Here is a 22107-nt window from a genome sequence, read left to right on the forward strand (position 1 = left end):
GAGGGTCTCGTCCTCTGAGGAAATTTGCATCTGGCCTTTGGGAGGCAGCAAGAGTAGACCCACAGCGGGGTGAGGTCAGGGTGCTCGGTCACTAGGCCTCCTCTCAGCAAGTGACCATAAGTGAGTTAGATATTCACATACAAGAGAGGATAGATCCTCAAAAACAATGTCCATTGGAGATAAATGTATGTTGAGAAAGGGTGAGGATCTGTCATTTGTGCATTCTGGGTGGGGAACAATGTGAGATTGATCATTGAAATGTTATCCTGGGAATGTAGGGGATGTGCTGGCTGGAGAAATGTGGAAATGTGCTGGGTGCTATCTGACACCTGTTTGTGATAGATGATCAGCATCGAGAGTCATCTGCTTCATATGTGGTTTGTCTATAAAAACACTGAGCCACACTGACAATGTCTGCGGTTTGTCTTTCAGGCTGAGCTTTACCCAGATGAGGGCAGATTCCTCATTTGCTTCTGTATCCACTGTAGTCTCACCCATTACACCCCTTAAACTTTCCTGCTAAAGCTCAACAGTGACTTCGTAATGGCTTCCTGATGGCTCCCATTTTAGGCTTTGCAGTGAGTTCTGTGAATGATTTGTCACAGGTGGACTCCTCTTCCTGGGAATCCTATCGTCAGCTCTCCTCCCCAGCTCTGACTGTGGTGTGTGTCTTGAACTCCCTTTCCACGGCCACCCTTACGGGCAGGCTTTGCTTTTCCTAGGGATGGACCCACCGCAGGTGCTCTCTCTCTATTCTACCTGGTCATCCATCCACAGCAGTGGCTTCAGTCCAGGACATCTTCTCAGCTTAGGGCCAATCCCTTTCTTTTCTCCCGGCTCTGTGCTCAATCCTTTCTCACATCTCTTGTTTCTAGAGCCATTCATACAGCCCATCCTTTCCATTAGCTTTGGATTGACATTTAACATTTGAAGTCATTAATAGTACATATTAATGAAGGACTGATTAAGTCCTTAGTTAAAATTTCATTCTATAGGTTCTTCTCTTATCAGAAAAATGGAAGTGCCTCCCACAGCAGCTTTTATGGGTCTCTGTTAATGTTTCAGTAGAATAAGCCTGTCTTTCGAACACAAATAGAAAGACTTTTCTTAGCGCACCAACTAGGAACAACTGGTTGTTGGCTTCTTACCTTTGAATGAATGCTTCTTGATTCAATTTGAGTGTAGGGATGGTCACATAATGTGTTTGATCATCATAGTTTTATGGCTTCTTAGTGATCCATCCTCCAAAAAATGGGTTCTTAGCTATTTTCTATGACTTCGTACTGAGCTTAGTGCTACAAGCAGGGACTAAATGACAGGGAGGTTTGCCAAGATTCCTTTACTTCTGGGTGACAAGTGCCTTCCGAAGCCTCAGACCCTGAGACGAAATCTGAGCCCATCACTTGACCACACATTTCCCACCTCATCACCGTGGAAGCAGCCTCTGGATTCCCGGATGTGATCCTGGCTTTAACATGTGTTTCTCCAGGACTGCCAGGAACAGCTGTCATCACCTCTTTCAGTTTCTCAGTGGTCCACGTGTGATAAGATCGATTTCCACAGAGAACAGTAAATATCTATTACTGCACAAGAAAGTCCTGACTGGAAATAGTTCCAGTGATTTCCTCCCTGCAGTATGATGATCACTTGACAAAATATCCTCATTAACTGTGCTTTATGTAAAAGTTTTGTTCCTGAAATTCAGGTCATTTCATTGAATTCTGATTTACAATATTATTCCATTGATACTTATGTACTTCTTTAAAAGTATTTTTTAAAAGTTACTGAAATCCTTGATTTTTGCTCTAGTAACTTAAGGTAATCCAGCAATTTAGCCCGGACAGTGTGTCAGGGGCTCGTCCTCTGCTCTCAAGCTGTGTGTTAGGCTCCTAGGACTGCTGTTGTGAGGTACCCAAAACTGAGGCTTAAAACGATTGGTATTTATTCCCTCCATTTCTGAAGGCTTGAAGTCTAGAATCAATGTGGTCTCAGGATCATAGGTCCATGGAAGGCTGGAGGGGAGAATCCTTTGCTGCTTCAGCTTCTGGTGGTTCCTAGTGTTCCTTCTTTGGCTTGCACCTCCGTCTTCATATGACCTTCTTTTCTGTGTGTCTAGTCTCTTCTTATAAGGGCCCCAGTTTGGATTAGGACCACCCTCAATTAGTATGACCTTATGTTACTAGTTGTGTCTGTGACATATTTCCAAATGAGTTCACACCCTGTGATTAGACATGAGTTTTGTTGGGGTGGGGGGGTGGGGGGGTATTCCTCAATCCAGGAAAATCAGCAGTCCCATTAACCAAACTAAAATCTTGTATGATTTTGGAGAGGAGTCATGGAAGTATTTTTCCAAGAGTATGAGAAACATATTTGTTTTCTAGTTCTGTTTGTTTGTTTGCTTTGTTTTTTAACAAAGAACAGCAGCATTTCTCATGTTTACTTGCTAATGTTAAAGGACATTTATTTCAAACAATATTTGCATGTGAAATATTTTAAAAATTTAAATCTCTATTAAGATTTCCAAACAATAGTATAATATAATGCTAAAATATTTGCCAAGTATTACACAGCCCTTCGAATCAAATTTCCTGTCCTATGGATTAAAAATCTTGTTAATGTTAGATAAGACTTGAGAAATAGGACAGAAAGTGAAAGTGAAAAGAAAGAGCAGTAATTAGTAATCTCCTTCCTTTGGTGGTGGATTTACCCAAAACGCTAGCAACTTGCTATTTGCACATGAATGATGGATGGAGATTCACAGTGCTGAAGTAAATCCAAATGATAACTTACCTATCTGGATATTCTGCTTGCAATACTTTTTTTTTAAGTTTTTATTTTATATTGGAATATAGTTGATTAGCAACATTGTGTTCATTCCAGGTGTACAGCAAAGTGATTCAGTTAGACATCTACATATATCTCTTGTTTTTCAAGTTCTTTTCCCATTTAGGATGTTACACAATACTGAGCAGAGTTCCCTGTGCCCTACAGGGGGTCCTTGTTGGTATCCATTTTAAATACAGCAGTGTGTACATGCCCCCCTCTCCCCTGCACCATATGGGAGACAGCACCCTCCCTAATTAAACTGAAAAGTTTTGCATAGCAAAGGAAGCCATAAACAAAACAAAAAGACAACCCAGAAAATGGGAGATAATATTTGCAAACTATGCTGCTGACAAGTGATTCATTTCCAAAATTTACAAACAGCTCATGCGGCTTAATATCAAAAACCCAAACAACCCACTCAGAATCAGGAAATCTAAATAGAATTTTCTCGAAAGAGGTTGTATGTATAGCCAAAAGGCACAGGAAAAGATGTTCCACATCACTAATTATTAAAGAAATGCAAATGGCAAGTACAATGGTATCACCTCAGATGGCTCAGAATGGCCATCATCAAAAAGACTACAGACAGCTTCCTCTATAAGAGGGCAGACAGCAGTATCAAGCAGAATCAGCAATATTTCATCTTGTGGAACTGAAAACCACAGCCACAGAGAGACAGAGAAAATGAAAAAGCAGAGGACTTTGTACCACATGAAGGGACAGGATAAAACCCCAGAAAGACAACTAAATGAAGAGGAGATCAGCACCCTTCCAGAAAAAGAATTCAGAATAATGATGGTGAAGGTGATCCAGGACTTTGTAAAAAGAGTGGATGCAAAGATCGAAAAGTTTACCAAAGACCTAGAAGAATTAAAGAGCAAACAAACAGAGGTATGCAACACAACAACTGAAATGAAAATTATACTAGAAGGAACCAATAGCAGATTAACTGAGGCAGAAGGGCGAATAAGTGAGCTGGAAGACAAAATGGTGACAATCACTGATGCAGAAAAGAATAAAGAAAAAAGAATGAAAAGAACTGAAGACAGCCTAAGAGACCTCTGGGACAATGTTAAACACACCAACATTCGCATTATAGGGGTCCCAGAAGGAGAAGAGAGAGAGAAAGGACCTGAGAAAATACTGGTAGAGATTCTAGTTGAATACTTCCCTAACATGGGAAAGGAAATAGGTACCCAAGTCCAGAAAGCACAGAGAGTCCAGGCAGGATAAACCCAAGGAGAAACACGCCAAGATACATAGTAGTCAAACTGGCAAAAATTCAAGACACAGAAAAGTTATTTAAAGCAACAAGGGAAAAACGACAAACAACATACAAGGGAATTCCCATCAGGTTAACAGCTGATTTCTCAGCAGAAACTCTGCAAGCCAGAAGGAAGTGGCATGATATATCTCAAGTGATGAAAGGGAAGCAACTACAACCAAGAATAGTCTACCCAGCAAGGATCTCATTCAGATGCGACAGAGAAATCAAAAGCTTTACAGACAAGCAACAGCTAAGAGAATTCAGCAGCACCAAACCAGCTCTACAACAAATGTTTAAGGAACTTCTCTAAGCGGGAAACATAAGAGAAGAAAAGAACCTGCAAAAGCAAAACAAAAACAATTAAGAAAATGATAATAGGAGCCTACATATCAATAATTACCTTGAATGTAAATGGACTAAATGCACCAGCCAAAAGACACAGACTGGCTGAATGGATACAAAAACAAGACCCATACATATTCTGTGTACAAGAGACCCACTTCAGACCCAGGGACACCCACAGACTGAAAGTGAGGGGACGGAAAAAGATATTCCATCCAAATGGAAATCAAAAGAAAGCTGGAGTAGTAATAGTCATATCAGATAAAATAGACCTTAAAATAAAAACTGTTACAAGAGACAAGAAAGGACATTACATAAAGATCAAGGGACCAATCTAAGAAGAGGAGATAACAATTATAAATATATATATGCACCCAGTATAGGAGCCCCTCAATACATAAGGCATATACTAACATCTATGAAAGAGGAAATGCAAGACAGAAACAGAGACACAGATGTAGAGAGCAAACACATGGACGCCAAGTGGGTAAAGTGGTGAAGGTTGAGGGGGAATGAATTGGAAGATTGGGACACCAAATTGTACACTCTAAATATACGCTGTTTATTATCTGTTAACTGTATCTCAATAAAAATTCTTAAAAAAAAATCTACAGACAATGAATACTGGAAGGGTGTGGAGAGAAAGAAACCCTCCTACACTGTCAGTGGGAATGTAAATTGGTACAGCCTCAGTGGAGAACAGTATGCAGGTGCCTCAAACACCTCAAAATAGATCTACCATATGATCCTGAGACACATATTTGTATCCAAAGGATCGTGAGCCAGCCGAACAGCCCAGTCACTGGGCAATCCATGGACATGAGACCATAGTTCTTCATGCTTTTCTGCTGTGAGTGATGCGCCAGGATAGTGGGTATTGGCACTGATGCAGCAAGTGGGAGGCTGTGGCATTGGCAGCAGGAGGGACCTTCAGCAGCGTTGAAGGACCAGCCAGAGGGTGTGGGGTGACTTTGTCATGGCTCCTGTGGTCCTTCTCCACCCCAGGCCCCAGGAAACATTAGGGGGAGATTCACCCTGGCTTTTCCCTTGTTTTTTGGACCACTTCTCATGCCAGTAGTTTAGAGACCCTAGAGGTAAAGTCCTAGTTTCAAGGGCAGAGATGGGGAGGACAGTACAGGAATCTGACTGCCGCAAGAGTGGTCTTTTCCATGGAGGCCTGATTCCAAAGGCAAGAGGTATTTATTGACGGACCACACCTGATCCAGCTCCCTTGGTCAGATGGTGTATGTGGTTGGTGAGAGAGAGAGAGGGATAAAGTTTGGGGAAGAAAATGTTGAGGGTGAGAGTAGGAAGCAGGGAGAGAAGGAGAGAGAGATTGGAGGGTGTGAGAGAGTGTAGATGGGAGGAAGCTGGAGGGGAACAGGAGAGACTGAAGCCCCTGAAGTGGATGGTGGGTTATGGAACCATAATAGCTGACTGTCTCTGAGGGTGGGAGGAGTCCCCTAACCTAAACATCTTGTAAACCAGTCATCTACATATTACAGTAATTCTAAGGTTGCCTCCAGAGATGTGTCTATTGTATGGGATTTTCACATTTCAAGTGCATGTATTCTCATCTCCAAAATTTATCTGCCCGAAAGTCTCCTGTGTTCACTGGTGGCTGGTTTCCCAACTCTCCCACATTTCACCAAAGAAAATCACACTTGTGACCTCCCTCAGATCTTACTGATGAGAGATGGCCGAGAGCAAGAAAGACAAAACTCTTTTCCTGATTAATCCAGACACACAGGCCCACAGGTAAGGCTTCTGCCTCCCCTGTTTTATACAGATTCCTGTAACTGATGGAGAATGGGATGTCAGAAGGTATTTTTAGCTCATATTGAGGTGTTCTGAAGTAAGAATATACATATAGTAAGGCAAGGTGACAGTGGGAATAATGACAAGTTTTCAATAATAACGTAACTTCTTCTAATCTTTCACTATGGTCTAGATTGGGTTCCTATGAAGACCCACTAGAAGAGCATCTCAAAAACTACTGAAAGTAAGTATGATTTTTCTACCCATGAGCTTACACTGGACAAATTCTTTTCTGCTATTCCTGATAGTTACTCGGTCATGAGAAAATACTAAAAAACTGAAGAGCTTACTGAGTTATACAATTTTAGGATATGTTGGATACAACCTAGGAAGTTTCTTGCTGATATGGTGTGTATTATTCAGTTAATACATAAAATCCGTGTCATCAATCCTGTCATAAATATGGGACACTTGCTATGGAAGAATCTCCTCATTTAGGTAAACTCAGGAAATACTTACTGATTCATTCTGCTCTGAACAAAGTATAAGGTTCCACGTTAGATGCAGAACCAGTGAGTGTTTGCCAGTATCCATCTTTATCTTAAGGAAAAAAGCACGGAGACATTCTGCTCTGGTTCATTTCGTTAAGAGATGGTGTATCCATAAAATATGAGCGTTCATGTTTAATAGTTATTAATTTTTATAGGTTTTGTTCTTATTTGCCATAATTATATTGCTCTAAGTATTTCAAAGGTCTCTTTTGTATTGAGATGTAACTATATTTACTCGTATAAAATTTTCTTAGAAGCAGAATTATATAACACGTACATTTTCTGTTCAGCTTCTTTTTTGCGCAGCATGGTGTGTGGGAGTTTTACCGATGTTGCGGCAGGAATCAGTAGTTTCTTTCTTTTCATCTCTAAGTACTATTCTTTTGTTTGTATTATCATTCATCAGCTATTAAAATTTGAGGTTTTGCTAACTTTGGTTGTTATGAATAAGGCTTCAATGAACATACTCGTCCTTCTGTGGCGCATGTATTCATGCGTTGGGTAAAATCAAGGCATGGAATTCCCGGATTGTATGGTCAGTATGCGTTTAACTTTATAAGAAAGCACTGATGCACGTCTCTTTGCACATTTAAAGAAGACTTTCTGAAGAAGTGCATTGCTCAGCCACGGAGATTTACGGTTTTCTGGAGGGATATCACCCACATGGTGGTGTCGGAGACCCCAGCCTCCACTCCCCTCCGAGGTCCACAAGGAGACAGCTCTCCTTGAACAAAAACAGCTCACACAAACGAAATGGCAATGTGTGATGTGATAGAGGTGTTTAGCGCAAGCTGTGTGGTGATCATTTTGCAGAAAATAAGTATCAAATCCACACGTTGTACACCTTCAACATACTCAATGTTATGGGTCAACAATATCTTAATAAAGATGGAAGAAATAAAATTGCAAGACTGGTTTCTGAAGTGGTTGCAGCTTTTGCATCCTCCCCAGGGGTGCAGGAGAGTTCTGGTTGATCCCCATTCTCTCCGCAGGGGGTGTGACTGGTCTTTTCATTTTAACTTTGGCCAATCCAATGGGGTGAGGTGGTATCCTGGCAGGAGGAATTTTGTATGTGCACGATATTCTTTATTAAACTTCTATTATGTTTATTTTTATTTTTTAAACCACATAAGACTTTGATTTTTATTACTTTACATTCAAAAATAACTTTATTTGTATATCATTGATATAGAAAGCAGTGTACATATCTAATCTCTGCAACTTCATGAGTTTTGGGATGAGTAGACATCTGTGAAACCATCACACAAATCTATGTATTAAACATATCTGTCACCACTAATAGATTCCCTCTGCCCTAAGAAAAGTTATGTTTTAGGAGATAAATATGTCAATACTTGACACATATATTGGTGTACTGCAGGGTCATATCTTGGCCTTCCTTTCTTTTCACTTTATTCTCTCCCAGTAGGATTCCTACTTTGCCTTTAGCTACAATTACCACATTTCTTTTAGTGTCTCTAATATTTGTACCATCTGACTTATCAGGTCTTATCCCATTTCTGAGTTCTAGTCTCTTATATTCAATTCTTAACCTGGGTTACAAAACCTTTCATGTTTTGCTAACCACCCACCTCTTCAAACTCATCATGCTCTATTATCTTGAATTTTTATATATGAGAACATATCTCTAAATTATCTGCTCTACATGTGGTGGGTCACTTGCACTTTGTTGTAAAGCAAAAAAAAAAAAAAAAAAAAAAGGAAAAGCAACAACTGACATGAACAAGTCGTTTTATTGATAATGCATTTCTCAAAATCAAGAAATTTAGAGAAGTAAGGGTCCCTAAATTCACCTAAATTCAAATTATTGTGGGTGTCTAGGTGAATAGGTTTGAATAGTAGATATAATTTTGAAATAGGAGGTATGATATTTCAAACTTAGTAGAAGATAGAGTGTAGAAATAACCTTTAAGAATACAGGGAACATTTTGTCTAAAGAGGAGTTATCATGGGGAGATAGAGTAGGTTTACATGTGTTTGTAGAAAGAAAGACAGACAGACATGGTATTTCAACCAGTACATTCTTAGTGATGACTATGAGGATGGACAGGAAAATGAACCAAGAGCACCTGTTACTTCCAGCAATCAGTGCTCGGGAACAACTCTGGGAATGTCCCCGAGTATAGTTGCCGGCTAATCACATCTAAGAGGAAGTGACTCTACCGTAGAAGAGGATGGTATTGGTCTTGTTGTGCTTGATGAAGAAGAGGAAAGGGTGGTCACAGTGGAAACTCTCATAATGTGGTAATGATGTAACAACTATAGTAGTGCCTGTAGCAGCTGCAGCCTCCGTGCCCTCCTCATTCACCTCCACATAGGACTTGTGGACGACGGTCGACACCACCAGACCTCATCTAACACTCATGCCTGAGAAGTCGGCATCCCAGTCACTGAAGGCGGCCACCACCTCCAGGGCTTTCAGCGGGTCATTGAGGCTGTAGCTCGCTTCCACTTTGAACCGAGGTAGGTGTAAATGCACGTGACTCCCCCTCATATTCTGTGGGCTCGTCCACTCTATTAACTTCTCAGCAGTGAGCTGATCTTCAAGCTGTAACAACGGAAAAGGGAACAAGTGGCAGGATTCTCACTGGACATTGAGCCCCCTTAACACTGGATTGAAACGTGTGGGAAAACTTTGAGTAGGGATAAATACAGGAGATTGTTTCTTAGGTTTTATGTGAGCAGGCAAAAATAACAGAGTCCTGAATACATATTATATGATCAAATGTGTTCTTATATATTCATGACTCTGCTCTTTTTATATATATATGTACACAATAATAATCTATGTCTATGTGTACATATCTACAGAAATGTATCCATGTACATATATGCACACATATATGCAACAACAGAATCATTAGATACAATTATTTGTAGATGATGAACCATCCACTTCTTATTCTTGTTATCTATGACCTGCTTCACTTTCAAATAGACTTCTCTTAATGTTCTTTTGTCCATACCTTTTTACACAGTACTTTTACAGTTTACATCCTACTTTTATTCTTTTTCTTGTTGGACCTATTTTTAACCTCTCCCGTATAGATATATATTTCTTGAATCGAATTTATGCTGTTACATTAGAGTACCATGAAATTATACCTTTGTATTGTTAATATCTTTCAAGCAATCACTGCCTGTCAGTCCCTAACCTAAGCTAAGGTAATACAAACATGTACCACTGTTTCGTATTTAAACATTTTCATTATTGTGAGCTACATTTGTCCAAAACGTTTCCCTTGTTTAGACGTGTTGTAGGATAAAATCCTAGGACTGAGATTCCTGATGTCATAGATAACGGGGAATTTCGACCTGGAGCAGGAAGATTCTGATGACCCTTCACATTTATTGCCACATCACTTTCCTCGAGGATATCCAATGCCCAGTGTTAAAACCTGTATATTTGGAATGTGGCAAGATTAGGCCACTTCTGCCTCTTCATCGGCTATTCCAGTAGTTGCAGATGGCCTTTTATGAAATGTCTTTTTTTCCTATTATTGTGACTGGTATTTTTACATGTTAACTTTATTATAACAATGCTAAGAGGAAAATTCTATAATTCCCACCCCACTGCCCTTTTTTTCTGAACTCCTGGCAATGAGGCTCTTAATGACTGAGCTCCTAGAGTCAGAATAGTTCAAAATTAAAAAGTGGGCATCAAGACAAATCTATTTGCCCACAGTCTATATAAAACCATGTGAATTAGTGGACAGTGTATAACCTTTGTTGTGTTCTTTTCCTTGTTGTGTTTGTGAGTGAAGTTGCACATATTTCCATGTGTCACTTACATAAGAGTGTTAATTTCTTTGTCCTTAAATGAATGACCTGGAATATACCAGAGGTTCTTATGGTTGCAAAATACTTAGATGTGTACCTATGTATAATTTTTTGAGAAGTCACATTGCATCGTTTCATCAGAAGACAAATGTGACCTGTGATTTACAGATACACTCTTCATATCATACTGATATGAAGGAATTAATTTTATTTTTTTGCTCTGTGCTTGAGCTCTGCCAGCCACTACTAGCAATCGATGAGCAGCCTATACAAGCTCTGTATCACTAGGAATGTAAGCAATAGTAGGAAGTGTTGGAGGTACCAGGCTTTACCTTCTGCAGACCATCTACTTCATTGGGCAGCAGCACCACCATGCTTAGCTCTTTGCCTTTGTACGGTATTTCCAGGATCTTGACTTTCATGTCCTCCAGTGAGGTGAAATTGAGAAAATCTGTTTGTTTCATCATCTGCACAGATTTGCTTGTTTCCTGCAGTAAATTCATGTGACAAAGATGTAAAGTGAGCATAAGTCAAAGAAAGAGAACACATTATTGAGGCACAAAGCACATCCTCCATCTAAGGGATGATCTGGGAAAACTGTGATTTAGAGACTAGAGTTTCTTCAACAAATGCCAACTAAATAAAGTAAAAAAAGAAAGACAGAAATAAATGGTCCACGTTATTTATTTACAGAAAATAAACCTTGACAACTTCTATCTTCTACCTGCAGTTATATATGAATTACTATATATTTAAATTTCACACAGAATCTGTAGCTATGTTACGTTATATACATAAATCCTAGACAATACCTTGTTCAGCCAAAATTTTTCCTCCACAGTATTTTCCTTCTTAAATTTCTGGTGCCACTGCCTCTTGAAATAGATCGCGGTCACCAGAACCAGAACGGTAGAGCTGTCAACAGAGTCTTTTGGAAACAGATCCTTGATCTTTTCTGTCAAAGAAAGAAAATCAAAGGTCTGTCATGAAAGGCACAAGTGGTTTGTCTGAAAGATACTTTGAAAGCTACAACTGTTGATTCAATATCCACACAAGTCAGCACATGAGGGACTCGGAGCCCGACTGTTCGCAAGGTGAAGCTGTGCTCCTGGCAGCAGCCTGATGGAGCCGCCCTCACGGAGACCCCCTTCCTCTGCCTGGGAAGGTGTTCAGTCTCTGTCTGTGGAGACATCAGTCATCTCACACTGCATTCTGATGAACTGTTTTCAGCTGATCTTTCCACTGGTCAGTTTCCTCCCTCCCTCTATAGCTCCCTCCCTCTCTTGTTTCCTCCATCCTTCCTTCTAATCTTCTTTTCTTCTTCATTTTCTTCTTTGCTTTCTATTATTTCAGACTTGAACTCACTACTCAGAGGAAGTGGTCCTGAATGTTCTTTAGGACAAATGACCTGAAGGCTAAAATCTAAAACATGTGCTCAGATACCATTCCCTGAGTTGTCTTCACCTTCATTCTCCACTTTGAATTGCTTCGGTTTGGCCTATATTTAGGATGGCAGGGAGGACATGGTTCGTAGGATGGAGACATCGTCCAGCGCCTGCCGTGGTTGGGGAGGACACTGTGACCAGCGCTGCAGAGTGGGGGGTGGGGAGGTGGGCCCCGCAGCTCCTGCTGCAGGTGGCAAGAAGGGTGGTTTGGATTAGAGCTGCTCACTTCCAATCAATAAAAGGTAAGGAAAGGCATATAATACTTTCTCTAGGGAGCATAGTCTAGAAGTTAAGCCTCTAATTTAAAGAAAAAAAAGCTAACTGATGTGATGTTTGAGCAAAGACGTGGGACCCCAAAAAGACATGGTCATTCACAGACTCAGCTGTGCTTCCATGCAGCTGGTCCTGGGATCCCTCCTGAGCTCCCCTGTACCTCTCCACATTGACGTGGACCATTCTACCCTCTGCAGGGCCTCCCCCATCCTCTGCAATCTCCTCTCACCCCTGCTCCTGGCACCCTATGCAGTGTCCAGTGCAGCGTTACACACAGCAGGTATTCAACAGTGATTTTTAACGAGTGACTCTCTCATAATCTACCATTAGTTTGACTTTCCACCCAGGAATTAATCATCTTTCGACTTCCTTCTGCAGCATGGACAAAATCAGCAGATTCCGCACTAGCCAAGTAAAATTTCTTAACATTATCTATGTACTCCTACGGCAGGGGAAGGAAGAAAGGAGGAATTAAGGGTCACTTCTCAGCAACTACGCAGGTATTCCCAAATTAAATTATGTTCAATCATGACAACATTGAGTGCACAATACAATCCCTAACCTCAGTGCCCTGGTGGGCTGTCAGGCTCCGGGACACTGCAGTGGGTGTGGTGTGGTCAGGGACCCCAATGCCCCTGGAAGAAATGGGTTAGCCAGACTCCTCTGCCTCTCCCTCTCCCATTAGGAGATGGGATCAGAGGACCCAGCATGCAGACTAAAGGTGTGAGAGCCTATGAACTTACCTGAAGGAATGCAAAGCTCTTTTCTGCATAGAGTCTGTTGGCAACCTTCAGCTCGTAGGTGTCACTGGGTTTCTTTAACTCAGTTAGAAGCTTTTGAAGTTGATGATGAACATTTCCTGACTTTTCACCCTTCAAACACCAGAAAGTGAGCTCATTGGATTCTCATTGTATGCAAATGCTGCCCCCCCACAGGTCTGTTAGATCTGTACCTAGAGTCTGGTGTCCCCACGGATGACATTTGTTGTTGTTTTCCCATTTGGTCTATATTACCTCAAATATCTTTTATCATCCTTACATTTGATCTTCCAGGAAATTCTTCCTTCCTGCTCTGACATACTCGAAACTTTCGTCTTTTGAGCTAAAGATGCAGCAGCATCCCACCTTTGGGTTGTATGTGAATTGTTTCAGGTGGTTTGGGTTGGCTTCTCAGCTAAACTTAAGCTCCTTGATGCCGCGTCCCATAGTGCATCTCTAACAGTCATCAACTGGGTGAGGACAGAAAACTTGTATATTTTTCTGTGTGATGATATGATGCCTTGTTACTCTCCTTGGTGAGATCACCTTCTTAGACCCTTTGACTGTGATCTATGCTGCTCACTCCTGATGCTCACACTGGAAAGAGGCACAGTGTGTGCCTGGTACACGGGGAACAGCTTCACATCAGCATCTCTAGCTCAGAGAACTAAGGAACTTCTCCAAGGAGACAGAGCCAGTTTTTCAACTCAGGCCTGTTTGAATCCAGAACCTTCCACTTGCGAGCTGAGCGTTTTGTACTATTTAGACTCTAAACCATAACTCTCAATCAATCATTTTCCAAAACATACTTGTTCATATGCTTATTGCTCTTAATCTAATTTATGACAAATTAAATTGCATAATTTTCACAAATTATTGTGAGTCCTATACTTATTTTTATTCTATAATAATAATAATGCATCACATTATCAGGGTTTCCCTTATCCTGGCACTGCTGTCCTGTTTCACCTGTATTTGCATGTATAGCAGTAGAGTTTTATTGCCCCGAGTTAATGGAGATGATGTCACTGTGCCTCAGGGCAGTGTTATTTTGCCAGGTTCCTCATTCCTGAACAGCAGAGCAGGAACTTGAACCTAGCCTTTGGGTTTCAGAGCCCTTGCTAAAGAAAACAAATATATGAAATAAGTATGTAATATGAAATGAGAAACACTCTGTCCAATCAATTTTGGCTAAGATTCCCAACCCCCCCAAATTTATTTTTCCCAGTTTATCTGAAATTCCCAGTTTAAACTACGACCCTCATGGATATGTGATCTCCTTCTAGATCCAAAGCTCTGTGACTCACGGCATCTCTTGTAGCTCCTCCTGTTGTGTTTCCTGTGATGTCATTAAAGTGAAGGAGCTGGAGGAGACAGGCAGGAGAAGAAGGAAACTTTACTCAAAAAGTCTATATACACCAGAGTAAATAAAAAAAGAAAAAAATGAAGGAAGGAAGAAAGAAGAAGAGAAAGAATGAAAAAGAACATTTCAAATAAATGAACAAAATACCAAACTAATAAAAAAAAAGAAAATCCCAAAGAAACAAAATAAAGAACAAAGAAATGTTCTGTGCAAGCATTTGCTCCGTCAGAAACACAGACTGTGTGTGAAAAACAGAACATTGGCTGATCAGCAGCCACTTCAGAGTATCCTGATTTACTTTTCATTCGTTGCTGAGGAAACATGGGAAGAAGTCTCCCATGGATTTTAGTCAGTGCATCACTTCTACCTGAACTCTCCCATTTAAGCCTCACCTCTGATTATGGGTAATTGTAGGGTTCATCCCAGCTCCCAAAGGAAGTCTGGGCACAGGGAAGAGATGGAGCGGAGCACTGGGGCAGAGTGTATGCCGCCCACAGCTCTGTGCCCACCCAGTCACAGGGGTGCTTGCCGCTTCCTGTGCTACCCCTGGGGACAGCCAGACCTGTGGTCATCTGCACACCAGCCAACACAGAAACCAGTGCAAACATGTCAACATAGAGGAAGCTGCCACCTACCTTCTCAATTTCTGATGCAGTCTGTCCTCTGGCCGTAAGGAAGTCATGGCTAAGGCTGACATGATATTGAAAGGGGAATAGAAGATATTTTGCTGCTTTGATCCTCTGATCTGTTTGAACAGATCGTTGCAAAGTGGGTGTTTGCTTCACTGAGTGAACTCATGGTGACTGGACGTGGTCTGGAGTTCCTGGAAAAGCATCAGATTCATTTTACTGAAGGGAAGTGTGTAATTGATTATCTGAAGAGAAATGCCTTCAGTGTGGCTTCTGGAATTCTGACAACAATAACTTCCTTCCTTTTACTTTTAAAGCCTTTTCTCAATGTGCATGTATATGTTTGACAATTAGAAGACTGTTGAAACTAGTATTTTAGAAATCCTTTGTGAAAATCTAATAAAATATCTTAATCTTTTCTTTCTTACTGGCTCTGCTAAGACTGGGTAGACAACACTTTATAACAGATACCAAAGCCAGGACTGATGTGGTAACAGCCAGCTGTCTCCCATTAGGTGTGTTGCTGCCTCTTCCTGAGGGATCTGTGGGTGCCGGACCTCCTACCCCTGTTCACCTGAGCTCCCAAAGGAGCATTTAGTTCTTTTGGAGATAAATAAATTCCCTCAGGATGAAATCAGGGGACAAGTATTTTCATTTTTGCTCTGGCAGAAAAAGTAATGTACCATCATACCGAAAGAAATAGATGCATGATAAAAAAAAAACATGGTCATTATTTTCAGAAAGGAGGCATGCAGTCAGGCAGAGTGTCTGGAAGCGCTTACCTGTGATCCTGGAGGAAGCAGAGGCGGGCAGGCAGCTTGTCAGCCTATGTGCCCCGGATGCTCAGGTCTTGAATATATAGTCTCTCTGCCGCCTCCCATTCCTCACACCAGTTGGTATTTCAAGTAAATCCACTTTGGATTTCTTCACTAGGTATGGTCACCTTCATGAGCATGAGATCTCTATGACTAAAGACAAAATTATTGTTCTATTCCTGTATTTCCATTTCATCTGCAGAAGAAATCGTGACCTGCAATCACTAGCTCCTTTGAAATGCATATAGGTGCCTTTCCAATACCTATGAGAATAAAGTTAAATTCCCACTTCTTCACATGCCCTGAGCTGCTGCACCCAACTGGAACTAACCCGCAAAGAATCTTTCTTCTCTTATATGTTCATTTGTCTTTAAGGCCACTTCTAACACCAAGAATTAAAAAGCTTACATTTTCTATCTTATGTTCTGAAAGGATTTGTGCAACCTGACCATTTCCTTAAGAATTACTCCGTATACCTAAGAAAATAGCTCCAGTTCTGAGCTTAAGAGATCCTGGAGAAGTGTCTCAGCAGTAGGTGGAGAACAGATATCATTTGCCTTCCCCTAAAGGCTGGACCTTGGCCGTGGTCCTCCCTGTGACCCCATCCTCCTTGCAGCCAATGTCAGAGGGTCCCTTTTTCGAAGGCCAGTGGGAAGCCCATTTCCCTGCAGTGTAAGCTGCCCTCAGTGAGAAGAATGGTGGATACAAACGGTGGCCGTTTTGGTGACAGGGGTCTAATTTGTACACAAAGATGTACCAGAAAAATAAATTGAGCACCAGAATCACGGCATTTCTCAATCTCCTTGCTCTTTAGCACACCAGCTTTGGATTCATGGTCTGGACAACACAGTCAAATTCTTGTAAGAAAAAAAGAGAAAAAATGTGTTCTTGGAGTGCCATGGTTAAGTCTCTTATCAGTGGATCCTCCTTCTCGTCATGGGCTTGGGGTTCTCACAGCAGAAAAATATTAAGAACTGTTGACTTTTACTGAGGGGGATATGTATTCACCCATTTCCCTCCTTATTCAGGCAGGTGCCTTTGTTCTCCTCTCACAGATGACAGAAACAAGGTACAGAGCAGCTGAACAGAAGCCCAGGTGTCTAAGATGGTGAACGGCCCAGGTGAGCTCTCCAGACAGGTAGCTGGTTCAGGAAGCTGTGTGTGCATCCACTCTCACAGGGTAGTCTGTTAGACAGGTTCTGCGCTCTTAGTGACATATCGCCTTGTATTTAAATGAAAAGAACCTGTTTCTTCTGCCCTCTTAAAAGGGATCATGTCCTTCCACCAAATCTGAAGGGGTGGGAATGGGTCCCAAAATCTCTTTGTGAGCCTCTCAGTCACTAGGAGGGAAAGCTGGGTTTCAGACATTCTTTTAGGACTGTGTAAAATTTTGAAATTTCAGTGTGCACATATGTTTTAATTTCTTAGGCATTTATCCAAGGGTGAAATCTCTGGGTCACGGTAAGTCTATGGCTGATTCAGAAGAATTGCCAGCCTGCCTTCTTCAGCAGATGCATCATTTTATATTCCCACCAAACTGATGGAAGCACGTGTGTATGGAGTTCTGATTCTCTTCACGTCTCCAGCACTTGTTACTGTGCTTGGTCCTTTTAAACCTCTGCCACGAGCAGAGTATGTGGTCTCAGCCCGTCATTCATTCCCAGGAAGATTCACCCATAACAATGTCCCAGAAGCACAGGGGATGGAGACATGAGGTGGAGAGGAGAGGAAATGTGTGTTTCAGGAACCGGCCTGCTATTTCTAACACCTTTATAGGTTGGTTAAGAAAGAGCTCCTCTGTTTTGCTAAACCTTGCTTCCTTGTGAAAGGTGAGAAGATTTGTCAGCATTATTGAGTTGCACATCCTAGGGTGCATCTTATTTCTTCTTTCTTACCAAATAGGTGGTTGTTCCCATTTGCAGGTAAACTGGTTATTGGAGAAGATCCTTTAAGCATCCAATAATAGGATATCCACCAATTATACTTTTCATTACAGGTACAGGTACAGATATACATATGTGCACTGTGAATAACAGCAAAACAGAATGAATCCGTTTTGCCTTGATTTTTGTTCCTTAGGGGACGATCTCACGTGTAGGGATGTCATGGAGGATTGAGACAGTTCATGTCACCCCCACCCGTCCCCCCATTCCATGCCTCCAACTCCACCCGGGACACTCATCCCAGTCTATGCTGGTCACCATTCACCTCTGTCACTTGCTGATGTCTTACAAGTCGCTCTTCCTTGTTTCATCTTGGTTTTCCTGTTCTGCTGCCAAGAAACCTATTGATTTTCTCTCTTTTCCAAGGACTATCCTGCTTCCTCGTTGTTTTAACTGAAATATGTATTTTCCCCATAACTGCGTGTCCCTTGATCTTTTCTTAGGGGCAGCTTCTCATTCCCCTGTTTCATACTGTGAAGAAGAGAAAACATGGTCTTCTCTTTCTCTTCTTTCCACTGTCTTTTCTAGCCATTGTTCTTTCTTTGTCTCCATGTCCCTCTCCAGTTTCTGGCCATGCAGTTGTTTTACCACATGCCCACCTATGGTCTTGTATGTTTCTCCTTAATATTCACTAATAATCAGTTGCTCCTCTACCATTCATGGTTTTGCTCTTCACCCCAAGTGCTTCCAGCTTTCTGGGAGATTTCAAAACTTTTAATCCACAGGCAAGGGATGGAATCCATGCTTATTTTATGCTATATCTCTATTCTAGTCGAAGCTCCTCCTCTGTAAAATCTTGTCATGTCTTTTGCCGTTTTGTTAATTCAATCATGATCTTTCTTATGTATTTGAAGATGCTCTTTACATAAAGCAATATCAATTATTGCTGAGGCTTGTGTCTGGAGTGTTAATGGAGTGGGAACATTCTAGAGGAAAGAAGAAATGGAATTAAAAGAGATCTGGGTGTGCTGGGGATTTTATTTTGCTTCTGCAGTCTCACCTTCACTTTCTCAACCTCCTGTGGCCCCAGGAGGCAGAGATGTAGGGAGACATAAGCAGGGTCTCATCCTCTGAGGAACTTTGCATGTGGCCCGTGCGAGGCAACAGGAGTAGACCCACAGCTGGGTGAGGTCAGGGTGCTCGGTCACCCAGCTTCCTCTCAGCAAGGTTGCCAAGGAATGGCTGCATTTCTTTCCCAAAGGGCACAGATCTTCTTGGTTAGCTTTTATGAAGCTATAGCTACCTTCTCTGGATTTTGGTCACCATTCCTGCCCTTGCCATGTAGGTCTAGGGGTGGCAATGTCCCCCCACTGTTGCTGCCCTGGGATGTTTCACCTTTCTTCCTTGGTTTCTCTGAGCCCTGAGCATACTTTGTACAGTCCCTTCATTAAATTTTCCTTAATTACCCATTTTGACTGTGTCATATGTCTTCTGCTAGACACTTCACTTTTATAGTAAGTAAATGGCTTTAGGAAAAACATCTTTGAATGGAATTTTGGGATTAGGTTGGTTCCATTTTGGGAAGCATGTACTCAGAGGAAATGGGGGAGTGGTGTAAGGCACACATCCACCAAATTATCAGTGATGGAGGCAAGACATGAAGTGCAGGTGGAAGACAGGTGTTGCGACATCCATGGCTGTGGTGCTTGGATGCTACTGTGACAAGTTGTGGGATCAGCAGCTTTCTTATGATGGGCATGGGAAAGGCATCCAACAGAAATCTGAAAAAATTTTTCTTGGATCTTGACAAGTAAATCCTAAAAGACATATGTATGTTTACAGTCATCATATGCTTAATCTTGGTAGGTCAGGAAAATGCACTTAATACCACAGCGTGGTTAACAGCCATAAAGCTGACATTTCTTAACACTTAAGGACTGTTTTGATGTAGAGGATAATTTCTGATAAAATGCTGATGAAAATGTTAGATAGTGCAAGTAATTTGGTAACACTTCACTATGTGGGTAAGATTCAGCAATACTCTATTTAGACATATACCCTATATAGAGTCACATGCTGCGCTCAAGCAGACGTGCGAGGAAATTAGTCACAGTACTGTTGGCAATTACAGTAGAAACAACTTACACGTATATTGAAGAAGAAGAAGGGAAAGAAATACCCTAGGTTCATACAATGGAATGTCCTCCAGCAGTGAACATAGCGCCAGATATTCATGTACTGGAAAGTATAGATCCTTAAACATAACGTCCAGTGAAGACAAAGCAGGTTGAAAAAGGGTGAGTAGCCGTCATTTGTGCATTGTAGGTGGGGAAAGATGGGAGACTGATCATTGAACGTTTATCCTGGGAATGAAGGGGACGTGCTGGCTGGAGAAATGTAGAAATGTGCTGGGTGCGGTTCGACGCCAGTTTGTGATAGTTGATTAGCTTCGCGAGGCATCTGCTGCATGTGTGGTTTGCCTTTAGGAACACTGAGCCACACTGACAACCTCTGAGGTTTGTCTTTCTGGCTGAGGTTTACCCACGTGAGGGCAGATTCCTCTTCTGGTTCTGTATCCACTGTAGTCTGACCCATTACACCCCTTAAACTTTCCTGCTAAAGCCCAACAGTGACTTCCTAATGCCCTCCTGATGGTGCCGTTTTCAGTTTTTACAGTGAGTTTTGTGAATGATTTGTCACTTGTCGACTCCCCTTCCTGGGAATCCTATCTTCAGCTCTCTTCCCCAGCTCTGACTTTCTGTCTTGAACTCCCTTTCCATGGCCACTCTTAAGGGCAGGCTTTGCTTTTCCTAGGGAGGGACTGCAGGCGCTCTCTCTTTATTCTACCTGGTCATCCACCCGCAGCAGCAGCTTCAGTGCAGGAGATCCTCTCAGCTTAGGGCCCGTCCCTTCCTTCCCTCCCGGCTCTGTGCTCCATCCTCTCTCACATCTCTTGTCCCCAGGGTCATTCGTGCAGCCCTTCCTTTCTTTAGTTTTTGATAAATATTTAACATTTGAATTGATAAACATTATCTATTAATAAAGGACCGATTCAGTCCCTAGTTAAAATTGTATAGCTTCTCATCTTATCAGAAATAAGGCACTGCCTCCCACATCTGCTCTTATGGGTTTCTGTTAATGTTTCAGTTGAATAAGCATGTTTTTGGAACACAAAGAGAGACATTTCTTTGTGTACCAACGACGAATAACTGATTGTTGGCTTCTTATATTTGGATGAATGCTTCTTGATCCAATTTGAATGTAGGGATGGTACATAATGTGCTTTATCATCATATTTTATGGTTTCTTGGTGACCCATTCTCCACTGATGAGTTCTTAGCTATTTTCAGTGACTTAGTACTGGGCTTAGTGAAGGGTCTCTAGCACAGGGCTAGAAGCAGGGACTAAATGACGAGGGAGATGTGCCAAGTTTGCTTTACTTTAGTGTGACAAGTGACTCCCTAAGCCTCATCTCCTGACCCAAAATCTGAGACCATCACCTCACCATGTATTTCCCACCTCACGACTTCTGGAAGCAGCCTGTATAATCCCGGACATGATCTTGCCTTTAGCATGTGTCTCACCAGGACTGCCAGGAGTAGCTGTCATCACCTCCTTCAGTTTCTCCATTGTTGAAGCATGGTAACATGGATTACTATCAATTTATAGCGTGATTCCCTTTATAAGTCAATACATTGACATTCTGGATGTGGAATATGTAAGTCAGACACGTCTGGAGTTGAGTCAAGTGAAACTCTGCTCCTGAAAACATTTTTTTCTGCCCCTCCATAACTATCCCTCCCAGTGCAGTCCTCCCAGTGTGCTTGGTGAAGCTTCTTCATACCATTAACTCTATCGTATTGACATTTTCTGTTCATGTGAGTCTCCACCACTAACTAGAGTCGTCTTTGCATGCTTAGCATGTAGATTAATGTCTAGAAATGCAAGGGCTCAGGAATCTGGTCAGTTCCTGGTTCCTGCACATCTTATATCAATGCTCTATCCATCAGGTTTTTGGGGGAGCAAGGTGATAGCACCCAGTGGAAAGTTATCAAGGAAGAATATAACTGCCCTAAAGAAAATGGAAAGGTTTAACTCCCGTGGAGTCTGTTAGATATGAACCACAGGGCAGTCAGCCCTGGGCCTGTTGATAATGATGGAAGGTGAGTGGATCCCAGAGTGGATACTGCCAGGCCTGTGCAGCCGGTGCTTTTGAAGGCGAACGGGTCAGTGGGCAACATAACATGTAACATTGAATTGATCAAAGAGTGAGGGGAAGGAACCAAAATGAAGAATACTTGGAGTCAGGAAGTTAGAGGTTCTATCCTAGCTCTGCCCTGCCCTGTGACCTCAGAGGAGGCAGTTAATTTGGTTTTCTTACTGGTTAAATGAGGAG

General features: G+C 41.8%; 1 pseudogene; it reads right to left on the reverse strand.

The window, feature by feature from the left end:
* Positions 1-8908: 8908 nt before the first annotated feature.
* LOC130830942 (serpin B3-like) lies at positions 8909-20306 on the reverse strand (annotated as a pseudogene).
* Positions 20307-22107: the final 1801 nt, after the last annotated feature.

This window comes from Hippopotamus amphibius, chromosome 11, assembly GCF_030028045.1.
Source record: "Hippopotamus amphibius kiboko isolate mHipAmp2 chromosome 11, mHipAmp2.hap2, whole genome shotgun sequence".
NCBI classification, from domain to species: Eukaryota; Metazoa; Chordata; class Mammalia; order Artiodactyla; family Hippopotamidae; genus Hippopotamus; species Hippopotamus amphibius.